This window comes from Melospiza georgiana, chromosome 3 (genome assembly GCF_028018845.1).
Source record: "Melospiza georgiana isolate bMelGeo1 chromosome 3, bMelGeo1.pri, whole genome shotgun sequence".
In the NCBI taxonomy this organism is placed as follows: Eukaryota; Metazoa; Chordata; class Aves; order Passeriformes; family Passerellidae; genus Melospiza; species Melospiza georgiana.
This window is the reverse complement of record NC_080432.1, coordinates 28,410,773-28,423,943: the sequence shown is the minus strand read 5'-3', so window position 1 is coordinate 28,423,943 and position 13,171 is coordinate 28,410,773.

The window sequence follows — 13,171 nt, the reverse complement described above, 5'->3', positions numbered from 1 at the left end:
TGCTGTGACAGCTTGATGCATTATTCAGTCAGCAGCATTTAAATCTCCAGACAAGTTTGTTCTTTACACAGCTTTTTCTAATTAATATTTCCATTTTTATACAGAACTCAGTACTATAATTCAGGACACAGTACACTAGGATCAAATATATATGTCAGAAAATGCTGACAATGTGTCAATCCAGCTGAAACCAGAAAGCACTCATAGTTGGAGGTTTTATAAATAAGAGACTTCAAGATTTTTGTAATGAAATGTCCAGCTGTCATTCTCATAAGAAAAATGAAATGAACATTCCAAATACTTGTGTCACTTTTTCATCTATATTTAGAGGTAGCAGATAGCTCTTTGATCCTGCTGAGTAACAGGATTCAAAAGCAAGTTATTAGTCATGACTATTACAGTTGTGATCCTGCACATTATTATTATTATAGTATTAGATCATTAGATTTTGCACAACACTTTGTGTTTAGTGCAGCTACTACAGACTTTGGTATCTCCTATCATCTGACTGCGTATGAAACAGAAGTAATACACCTCAAGTTTCAACTTCCACATGGTAAAGAGGTTTAACTGGCTTCAGCTGAAGCTCTGTCCATTGGTTTGCAAATGCAGTGACCCTTACTGATTCCAGACTAGCAAAGAATCAGAGGACCTCATTTATATAATTCTTTGTATAAAAGATGTGAACAGAACTTCTGTACAATAAAGATGTAAGTTTTGTAATACAAGGCTTTTGCATGCCAGGAGAGGCTCTTTTTCACTTGGTTAAGAGCACTGCCCTCACTTGCTATGTAAAATTTTAATGTATGTGCTGTGTGTTCCATTCTTCTAAAGCCTCATGCAAAGCTTTGATTAAATAAGGACGTGGCATGTTGTAAATGCTAACCTCTATCTGAGATCTGAAACAAATGCAATGACTTTCAAAATTTCAAAGCAGTGAGCATCGCTTTAATAGCTACGTCAACCCCGAAGCACAAAGCAGCAGAAAAACAAGTCCTTCAACATTCATGTTTTCCCTGAACTCTACAAAGGTCACAAGTAATGACTTGCAAAGTCCTCTTTGGTGTAGCAGATCCAGACCTTTGGCCAGGAGAGACACCCACTCCTGCCCATAGGCCTTCCCTGCTGCATGTTTGGCAGCTGTCACCAGCATTTCTTGGACTGCTTCCTTTTCATCCTCTTCCCTGATAGCAAGATTTAAGGCTTCAAATCCCTATGAGCCTTGCCTTTCAGCTTTAGGAAGACAAGGTGGCATCGAGCTAGGGAGAGACAAACCAGTTCTCTCTGCATTGTTTCTCTGTGACTACTGTAAGGTTTTGTGAGTTATCCCACTGCAGTCATTGGAGTTTACCTTTTGACACACAGTGAATTGCACTGTGAGCACATGGACAAACAGATCTCCATTGGAGACATGGCTTAAAAACAGTGACAGACAGCCTCTCCATCAATTTTTATGCTAAAAAATATTAAATTTTAAGAAACAATTCATAGCAGCATGTCTGCATTGACCAGGTGCAAGGTTCTGATATTCTGTTTGTCCTCACTCAGACAAACTTGAGTCTTGATGGTGCAATCCATGTACCAGTGCTTTGCATGCTCTCTGTAACACCTTTTTTTCCCTCCCTCAGAGAAGAGGCACTCCTACTTCCTTTATTCCAATAGTGAGGAACAGCCTGGTATCCCATCTAGGATCTGCAGCCTTTGAACAATCCTGGGAGAAGAAATTGCAAACTGCAATGCTGAAGGCATGAATACTGCATGATGATGAAGGCAAGAACTACAAGACTGTCCCGATGGTTAACTGAACTTTCTGCTCATTCTCAGCACAGTAAAGACAAGGTTGGGAGCCTGTTGTTACAGTAGTGACTGTGACAACATTGTCAGTAAAATCCACATGAAACTACAGTATATGTGTTACAGTTCTCAGAAGTTTGAACTGAATCTTTATGAGTTTAAGAACTTATAAAGAGGGTCTGCAAACAAGTGGCAGTAGTGCAATATCACGACATACACTCTTTTCTGACTGTGATGGATGGCATTCTCCTGCTCACTAAGTTGCTATGCCAACAGATTCACCTCAGGCACTTCCCACATTTCAGACTTACTGGAGAGAACAAGCTGTGGCCAATTCTGTGCATAGAATATATAGTCTGAATTGGTGCCTTTTTTTTAATTTGCTGGGTGTTGGAGTTTTTAAATTAACTGTATAACTTTCACTTCTGGCTTCTGAGACATCTCTGGCTAAATACTATGATACAGGTAAGCTGAGAAAATGTAGGAAACACCAGGGTATGAAAACACAACTGCAGACATCTCTGTTCTATATGGAAACTATATGACTACCCTCCAAAGATTTGAAAAGCATTAAAACAAACAAATGAAAAAGTATCATGCATCTACTCTGTTCAAGTCTGGCAGCATTCTGTGTATCAGGACAAGGTACTAGCCAGATAGAAATGTGCTGGTTACACAATGAATTAAATTCACAATGTTTACACTGAGCTTTGCTTACCTTAAGGGGGTAGGAGGTAGATGGTTAAGAAAACAAAAGTCCCAAATGCACTACTGCTACAAAGTTCCACCAAAACATACGGAGTAAACATGAGAGACAAATTTGCCCTAATATGCTAAAATGTGAATGAACTTCCCTTGCTTAAAACAGAACTGTAAGTATTTAGACCTAATCATTTTAATACAGATTAAGTATAACTTAAAGAAGTTGAGGAAACACTTCCAGGGAGGTTGTTGGCTATAAATACTGTGAAAAGATTTCCTCTACAGATCACTTACCCTATCTTAGAAAACATATTTATTTTTCTCCAGGAAGCAAGAACTAACATTTTGCACCTAGAAACAGGTACAGAATCAATTGTACAATGAACTTACAGAGCTGGAAATTTTTTTGAAGGGTTGGGTCTTTTTCTTTTAATAAAAGTAGCTATCAATTTTGACTTCTTTCTGCTTCAGCCCTGCAAATCCAGCAGCAGCCCTCAAACACAGCTAAATAAGCAAAGAAGGAATGCTGCCATATACTTAGCTCCAGAACTGAGAGATAATCCAAACAGTACAAGAAAGGGAGATTATTTGCCACCTTGCATCTGCCTATAGCCTTTATTCTTGGAGAACCATGACTAGGACAGCTAAGTGCACAATTTTTTCCTTATACTCCATTCTACAAATCCACGACGAACCATGCCTTAATCAGAGACACCAGCTTCCATCCAGATATCTAAAGGGAAAACATTGGAGGGGCATGGGCTTGGAGTCATGGTACAAGAAAGAGACAGGAGAATCTCAGAATGTGCTTTTGACCCATGGGCACTGTGGGAAACAGTCACTAGGAGTCTCCATATGAAAATATAACACTAGCAGAGAACTCTCAAAAATCTCTTTTGGTAGTCTGCACATCAGTCACCTTTAATACTTCTTCTCAGTTCTGCCAGAAAGACTGTTCCTAACCTCAAAAATCTCCTACTAAACTCCCTGTGGTTTTTACTGGTAAGTAGCTTTAAGCTTCTGGGTCACTAAGCTCAGTGTCAGTAACTTTCCACAGATTTCATACTAATCTCAAGCTTCTCAAGTTTCACATCCTGTCATTGCTTATCTACATCCCCTATCTCTCATCTTTTATCCATAATGGAGAGAGAGAAAAGCCTTTCTCTTCTCTCAGCATTTGCTGTTCAATCTATCATTCATTTTCCTTGCAGGCTCTGGAGTAAATGGCAATTTCCAAAATACAAGGCCCTCAGTCACTCAGGAACTTTTAATGTAATAATACAAGAGGGTGGGAGAAGCAGCACTATATTCCATAGTATGGAATGAGCAAGGAAGCCCTTATACCTCCAACACAGAGGGCATAGCAACTGAGTACATCAGTACCCTGTGGAGCAGCTCTCCTCAAAACATTAGAGGAAATACTCCAAGTAGAAGCTGGCACAGCTTAGCCAAGCCAAGCATGCTGCTCATGGTACTGAACAACATTCAAGCTAGTTTTATACTACTTAACAAAAAATTTCAAGTGGGGAGAAAAAAGGATGGAATCAGTTTTAGCCCACCTCCTTCTTGCCACCTCAGCCTTTATTAACATCTCATAGAAATGAAAAATTAAATGAGACAATAGTCTTTAGGATGCAGCGGAAAAAAGTAGGCTGGCTGTCAACTCAGACCAGCTCTGAGTTACCTGTTGTTTAGCCCCTTTAATGCAGAATTCCTGGAAGGAGGAAAAGGCTTTAATGCAATCTGCAAAAGATTATACAAACCAGTGCTCTAAATTACTTCAGAAACATCAGAACATCTCTGAAATTGTTTCAACCATAGTCTACAAGTTTTCAAACAAGACTTCATTTAAAATGAGCAAGTGCAAATTAGTAGTCATTCCGGTCAAGAGTAAATGTCCAGCTCTGGTAAGTTTTCTCCTCTGTATTTTTACAACTATTTCAATTCCCACAGGTCCAGTAAAAGAAAATTAACTGCTGAGGATTCAGAGATTTAAAGCCATTTCTTCCAGGTCACAGTTTCTTTGTAGAAATCACTGCCATATGAATATTAAAAACAGTAAAACTTTTATTTTTGTTCTCTTAGTGTGTCATAGTGAAACATAGAACTTATAGAGACTAATTTCCTGTCCATCTCCTGTGGATTCCCTGGTGTTATAACATTAGAGTTCAACTCATGATGCAGCCCCTCTATCATTAGGGAAACTAATTTCATCCAGTGTACTGTGTTCAGATTTGTAATTTCATAAACTAAAGCAACTCAATAGTCAATTTTCATTTAAAAAGTCTAATATTTGGGGTGGAGGGGTGCAGAGAAAGGAGAAGAGCAAGACAAAGTGTGCTCGATACAAGCTTCAATTTCTTAAGAAAGCAGACAAAAATTGCCATAGGGAAAAAAGCAGCAATCAGAAATACTCCAGCCAATCGATAGATGGAGCTACTAACAGGAAATACAGAACTGCAGAATTAGTTGGGTTATAAAAGATGTTTAAGATCATCCAGTCCAATTGTTAACTCTGCCAAGTGCACAGCTGAACCATGTCCCCAAATGCCACATCCACACATCTTAAACCCTCCAGGCATGGTGACTCATATGTATCAGGAAGGAACTTTCAATCCTAGGAGCCAATCCTAGTGAGCTGTGAGCCATATGTAAAAGCCTCCCCATCCCCATATGAGCTGCACAGACCACTTCCCCTCCCACACAAACACTCCAGCCTTGCAGAACCCAGTGCAAGTACTTCTATGTGAGAGGGCCTCCCCTTTGCTATTGCTGATTTTCTTTAATCCAAACCGGCACCTGAAGAGCAGCAGCCAGCGAGTGCTCTGTGGTCCAGAAGGAGATCAGAGAGATCCAAGGGAGCTCACACAGCACCGAATCTCACTGATAAGGCACTTCTGCCAACAACTCTCATGACTCTGACTTGAGCCTTTGTTATATGCAGCCTCACGAGAATTTCTGCTTGCTCACAAGTTCGGGAGCTTGCATTTCTTTGAAAGCACAATCATTAAGACTGCTCACCCAAACTATAACATCTTAACAGTTCTCATAATTAAAGATAATACTACCTTAACACAGCAACCATTCCCTACTTCAAAGATGTCTCCAAACTATCAAAATAAGAAGGTACACCATAACATTTCTAAAGACAGAACTAAATCTCACTTCACCATTACATGCCATTGCTAATCCCATGCTTTTGTAACCAAACTTAAGCTACTGTGTGGCACAAGGTAGAACCCAGCTCTCTCTGAACAAGATGACAATTTACTATTTGGCCAATGGACAGGATCCCAATACCCAATCTCAACACAACAGTTTTTTGCAGTGGGTCAGAGCACTCGGTGCTGTCTCAGTCTGCTCTAGTTGGCAATGAATTGGAATTGGTAAAATTAAAACTCCATTAGAATACTAAAGATCCATCTCCCCCTCCCCAAAAGTGCTTCATTCTCAGGGGAATAACATTAGCATTTATGGAAGTAAATGCCTCAAGGTTTTATTAATGTGCTAATGAGCTAGAGCCTTCTACCTTCAGATCATAAGCATGAATCATATTCAGCTCAAAGGTAAAAATACTGTTTCTAGCAGGAATTTTATATCAAGTTCTACTTCCAGCCCCTCCATCACAATTTCATCTTTATGCCTTCTATGCAATTTTCTTTTCCAAATCACACAGGGCTTTGAGCTCAGCAGAACCTTCTACCAAGGACCACCAATCACAGCAAGATGCAAAATCATTTTAATACAGATCATTGAGATATACAGATTATCAAACTTTTTTAAAAAAAGGAAAAAGGAAACAAATGTTTTACAAGTAAGCTCTACAAACTCAAATTGACAGAAATGTCCAAAATACTATGGTTTTTCAGCAAAGAGCTACAGAAAGCAAAATCTGAAAAAATACCAGCTGCTTTAGATCCCTTTAACATTAAAGAGTCCATTGTGGCCACATTATAGTATTTAAATGATCCAGTTTTACTTACAGCAGTTATTTCTAAAACCGTATCTCAATTATAAATCATACAAAAGATGAAAAAATTACTTTGAGAAAAAAAATAACAGGGAGCAGGGTTTTTCATTCCAATATTTGCAAAGTTCCACAGTGCTTGTAACCTTTTTTCCTGCTAATTTAAAATCACGGTGTGATGCCCTTATGGTTGCTCCATGTCACAGCAGAGGTTCATGTCTTCCACAGGAGGGAGCTTTTCTCTTCTTAAGATGACGGTCTGTCGCAGCTCTCAATTTGGAAATGCGTAGGAGCTCTAAACAAGCTGGAGTGCCCCACGCCTGACAGCTTCCACAGAGGATTACCAAAGAAGATTCAAAAACTGGAAAAGAAAAAAACAAACAAACAAACAAAAACCCCACAAAACGAAAGATTAAACATTTATAAACTAAACCCTTCTTGCACCCTTGTTTGTATCACACTATTACTATCCCCTAATGCAACTACTTAGTGGAAAAACCTGAGCACACATCAAATCCAACACCATTTAAGTCCAGATGTATCCGATATATAAATGTCACTAAAGGTAACAGCTATCCAGATAGTAGTGTAAGAGGAACAATAAATCACAATAATATGGAGAACTTAACATCTGGCCTAATCACTGAAAATAATATTTGAATACTTGAAAATATATCTTATATAACACAAAAAGAAGGAATCCTCTCTTTGGTCCACTATTTATGAAGCCAGTAAGTGACAGTCAGCTTTTTCTGGGGTCAACCTTAATGGCTACTTTTTCCAGAAAAACAGCTCTGAGCTGCAATTTCCATCAAGGTAACACTGTGCTATCATCACATTTCCCAGCTGCTACTTCCACAACTGTTTCCTTAGCAAAAAAAAATCACAAAATGCAGAGAAGAGTGATGCTTAAACTGTCCAGTTTTAGAGAAGAGAGAATTTCATATTCCCTGCTAACTTTAGTCCAATGGGTAAATCCTCCTGATGTGTATAGCTAACTGCCATCATTGACAGTGGGAATAACACAAGTACACAAAGGGGACAAGGAGTCCTTGAGGTCTCTTGTAGGATCAAACTTCAAAATATCAGGGGAAACATATGTGATACGTAATAAGTCTGGGCATCATTTTCAGTGTTGAAGATTGTACTAGGCGTTTGCACACTCAGAGAACTAGAGACACCCTACCCACCCTGTTTCCAGGTTTGCAGGAACTTCAAGAAACCATTCTGCCCTGAATAAGCAATTGCTGTATATACATAGATCTATACACACAGATCTAATCCCAGATCAAGGCCCTGTGGAGCAAAATGAGGTAGAAAGGATTAGACAAAATACAACTTCTGTTCCAAAGGTCTTCCATGCTGCTCAGAACCCTTTCCTCCTATTAAAGTCTTAAGTGAAAAACAATATTACAAATCTTCCTTGTCTTCAAATGCTTGCTACCATTTCATAGCCAACTATGATATAATCATGCAGACTGTGTTTTGGCTTACACATAATCAACACCTAGTAAAAACAGATTCAGCTGCAAGCTGTGGTCAGCTCCACAGAAGGCTAAACATCAAGTCAGAAAAGCCAGCTCTGACTGATAACTTTGTAATGTTAAATTTTCATTAATCAAAGCTTTATCTAAAATATCTGCAATCTACAGATCACATCAGTTCACACTCTGTGCTTGAGGTAATTTTTCTGAGCAAAACTCTTCTTATTCACCCGTAATTAACCCTGCAAAATTATCATGCTATACGGTAAATGTAAATCTAAAAACCAAATAATAATAATGAAACAATACAGGCCAGATAGCATAGTTTGAAAAGGCAACCAGAATCTTGTTTGTTTAACATTAATAAGTCCCAGAGGGAAATGGGACAGCTGTGTAAAGCCACCTTAGCTGTCCCTTTTTTTGTCATTGTAATTACATCTGTTGCTGATGTTCCATACAATTAAATGTCTGAAGAGTCTTTACAAAGCTCAGGGTGAATACAGATAAAGCTTGGACATAGAAAGTAGATTAAAAAGCATCCTCAGTGATACATTTTGAAAGATACATTTTGGAAAATCTTCTTAGGTCCAGTAAAATCTTTGCTGAGGAACACTGTGTATCAGCACTCACTTGACTTACTGGGACTGCAAGGACTTGAAGTGAACTTGACATCAAATTGTCCAGTGGGACTTGTAGTCACTTAATGGCAATAATTACATTCATTCTATGACTTCTGTTTTCTTTCTTTAAGTTGGAGTTTTTGATTGTTTGGGGTTTTATTGTTGTTGTTCTTCTTCTTCCCTGCATGTGAAAAGAAATTATGAAGCTTTTAAAAATTCTGAAAACGGTCATTTTCTTACAACTTGAAACTGTAACTGAGAAACACAAAATGCTAGAGTCTACTCAAAGATAAAAAGGTAAAGGACAGAGCATAAGGTAGCTAATTAGAACTTGTCTGGGAAACAAGAATTACTTGGTTTCACTTAAATTCCAATATTATAAAGTGATCCACACTGTTTTAACCAAAATTAGATACCCAGATATATAGTTTGAATTTCAGAGTTGCTAAGCATCTAACTGCTTTACTTGGCTTGAAAGAAAAAAAGAATATTAGAAGCTGTAAGAAACAGGAAAAATTTGGAGCATTCTGAAAAAGGAAAATTGTCTCTTGCTATTTAAAGCATTACCTGATATGAAAGATTCTTCAAAAATTACTTTTCAAATACAGACTGGAAAAACACATGCCAACACAAACCTTAACCAAAAAACTTTTTCATTTTCAAGCAGATCTAATGAAAATGAAATATATATACGCACAAAGAGTCAGCTGGAATTTTGGGATGCTTAATTTGTTTGATCTAGAAGATGGAAATTTTGTGACAAAACTTTTTTCTACGAAAACCTGTTTTGATTTGAAGAGCTCTGTAAGTAGTATTTAATAAGTAAGACTGTGTATAACTAAGTAAATTATATAAACTACTTACCTCTATCATATCTGTAAAATTACTATGGCTTACAGACATAAGTGATATACATCAAGTGTGATTCTTTTTCCCTTCAAAGTATTACTTTCTAACAAGATGGAGGGTTAAAATAATCATTTGGCTCTCAACCCTTTCTTATTCCAAATTGGTGAAAATAAACTGTAGGGTACAATCCTTCCTAATCTACACATCTACTTAAACCTGAACATTAATGTGTCCCAGATATTTCATCCCAGTATGGTTCCTTTTTGTGCTACTCTTGCATGGGAGGCATATCAGGATTTTGACTGGAGAGTTGAACCACAGTCTACAGAGGACACGAGTACATGGCAAAACAAATACAAGAAGCAAGCACAGAAAAACAGAATGGATGTGAGGACTCTTCTGCTTCAGTTAGATTTTTGTTTGAAGTTGAAACCTGAACTTGGGCAACTACAGTGCCTCCATCTCAGAAGAAAAATAAAAACATTGTTTTGGAAGCTCACTTCCATGGAAAATGAAATACTCGTATGATCCCTGGATGTTATTGCAACATACATTCAGCTTTACCGAATTCATTAAATAATTTTAAGAGTTTTACAATCCAAAATGGCTTTCCTTAAGGTATTTGTCCTGTCTGGTAAAAGAGACTTATAACAGTCTATGTGATGCACTGCCATGTCTGAGTCATTTGTATCTGAAATAGAATGGACACAAAAGTGTTCATACTTTCAATACTACTGAGTACAGCAAATAAGAGCAGGAGACTGCAAAACTGCCTGCATCTTGGGAGTTTGTGAGAAAAGTTAAGCCTGGGAAAAGGGAGTGTGTGTGGGAAGGTGTTTTAACATTTTTTATTTCTCATCATCCTACTCTGATTCAATTGCTAATAAATTAAATTGCTTTCCCCAAGTTGAGTCTTTTCCCCCATGGCAGTAACTGGTGAGTGATCTCTTTCTGTCCTTATCCTTATAATCCATGAGCCTCTGGTTATATTTTTCTCTCCTCTGTCCAGCTGAGGAGGGTTGTAAATAGAATTTTGGTGGGCACCTGGTGTTCAGCCAGAGTAAACTCATTGCAATAAGAATAAGAATTATTTCAATTAGTTGTCATCATGTCTATAAAGAGAAATAATACTAAAACAAAAATAGATCAGCAAAAATTGACAGTAGAAAAAAGAACTGACTCCAGGTATGAGAAAAAATTTTCAGACCCCACCCAGGTTCACTGAGATTTGGCAGCACATAACCCATACTGAGTCAGGCCAAAACTCAATTACATCTCCAATTCTAACAGTGTTCTGTGAACTTTTGCACGTGTATTTGCAATACCTCACAAAGCTACTATGATCATATCCCCAAATACCAGCTTCAAAATCAACTTTTCAGAAAAAGAAAAAAAAATGTTTAGAGTACCAGAAATAAAGAAATTCGGTTTCCTGCATGCTAATATTCTGTATTTGATTGACCAGTCTTTAAAGAGTTGAGAATTCCAGCTGAAGCTTTTATACAAGTGGGACAATAAGGTGTTGGTCTTCTATGGATTTTTGGTGTTTAAGAAAAGATATAAACCTATCTCTTTCCTCATGTAAGGAATACATGTAATACAAAAATCCTTCTCTGCTCTGTAGTCTGTTTTCACACAGAAAATGTAGTATTTTGGAGAATTTTGCTTGTAAAATGCAGATGACCATCACTGCATATACCTCATTACTTCAAGCTAGCTAGAAACAGCTTGTCAAAATGTCAGTGGCAGTAATAGCCCTTCTCCACCCATGGTTTTTGGGTTTGGGGGTTTTTAAGCTCAAAGAGTTACTGGCATTCACACCAGCAAAAATGCATCTATCTACACAAATTTAAAACAAAAAAAAAGGGGGATATAGGTGTGGGTGTCTTATCCCAAGCAGCTAAATCATAATGAAAGCTCCATTGCAGTTCATTTGAAGTATACTTTAAGCCTCATCTGGGAGGACCACATTTAGCCTTTAGCCAGGTCCTCAAGAGTTCCAACAGCACTCTTCTCATGAGCTGTGCCAGAAATTTAATGTGCATGGGGGTTTTAGGAGGCTCCTTACTCTGGCTAACAGATGAAAACCTTGCACCATTCCAACACCACATATGGAGAGCAGCAGACTCGAGTTTTCTTACATCTATGCTCATTTTAAACAGTACTCAGAACATGCACAAGTTGTTTTTATTAGAGCTGCAGTCAAGAACACGTCAGCTATAATGAAACAGTAAAATTTAAATGCTGCCAAAAATATTTGGCTTTGGTCTGCAGTCAATTTGAGCTTTTGCCCAACATCCACTTGCTCTCCAGTCCCATAGAGAGCTGCTCCTCAAATAGTCTGAAGTTTATTTTGTTTTTACTGCAACTCTTCACTATGCAGCTGCGCAGTAGTAAACATGACCCCAACACAGAGTGGAAGTTTGGCAACAACTTGATTGCAAATATAATCTACAACAGCCATGGAAGTTAGCCAAGCCAAAAGCAGAGTTACAGCTCTTAAAAATTCAGGCTATAAATGGCTATACAATATCACCTTCACACTGCAGTTTGCAAGTGTGCTTAACTGCTGTGCTGTGCTACACCTGCAAATCATTTCTCGGTTTACAAATACTGCAGAATTAATGCTGATGCCCCAGTATCTGATTGTCTCCAAATCAGGTAATAGTAAATGAAGAGTAATAAATCAGTAGTATTGTTTGAAAGATGCATTATTAAACAAGTGTGCAAGTCTCCATGGGATCAGGACCTTGGATGGTGAAGTGATGATCTAAAGTGCACTGGAAAAATACAATGGCAGTGTAATTTTTAAGGCTGAAAGTGATGGCCTCGTTAATGTAACAGATAAAAATTAAAAGCCTTCATCAAGTTTTTAGGATAAATGTTTTAAAGTCTTTCTGAGTTTTAAAGTCTGAGTTTCTAAAGCTTTGTAGTTATAAAACACATGGCTGTGTTTTATAAGATGGAGGGAGCATCAGAAGCATGAATATGTATGAGATTTACTTACAAACAGGCTACAGAAATAGCTAGTACTACCCTTGCTGCTGTTAAAATGAAAACTGAAGTAAAAAGATGAGGTTTCTCTGACAGCAATTGTCTAGTACATATGAAAAGAAGATGAAAATAAAGAGATGCAATTAAGTTAATTGCAACAGAATCTCTGAAGTGAACATTCTTATGAAATTCTGCGGCCAGCTGTCAGAGGTCAGCATATGGAAGAGACATCAAAAGTCAATCCTGACAGCATCTTCCATTCTCAAAACAGCACCAAGTAGATACTTGGCTCAGGGATATACTTCCAAAGTCACAAAAAGCACTTCAAATTAATATCAGTTAGATAATTTCCTCATTTAAACTGGCTTAACTCCTAACTCAACAATTTTTCAACAAATTCAGCTACAGCATAGTCAGGCCCTAAACAAGTGGCTTCCAGAGCAGCTTTGTAATCAGCTTAATTTGTAGCTGTCTCTCCATACTTATCACAATCACATGTTCCTGACTCTCCCCAGTGCCTTACTAGTGGCCATACAATCACATGCTTGAGCAGAGCAGAAGGATGATTTGCTGCACACTAATTTTCAGGGAGGTTAATTTTCAGACACATTAACTCCCAGGTTTCTATCATGCTTGCACCCCTGGGAATACAAATAATGGCACAAGGTCAAAAAGGTGTAACAGGGATTAGCTGTGCCTCAATGAAACGTGAAACTCTATTGTCACACAGAAGTTCAAGCCTTGGCTCACTACAGCATTTG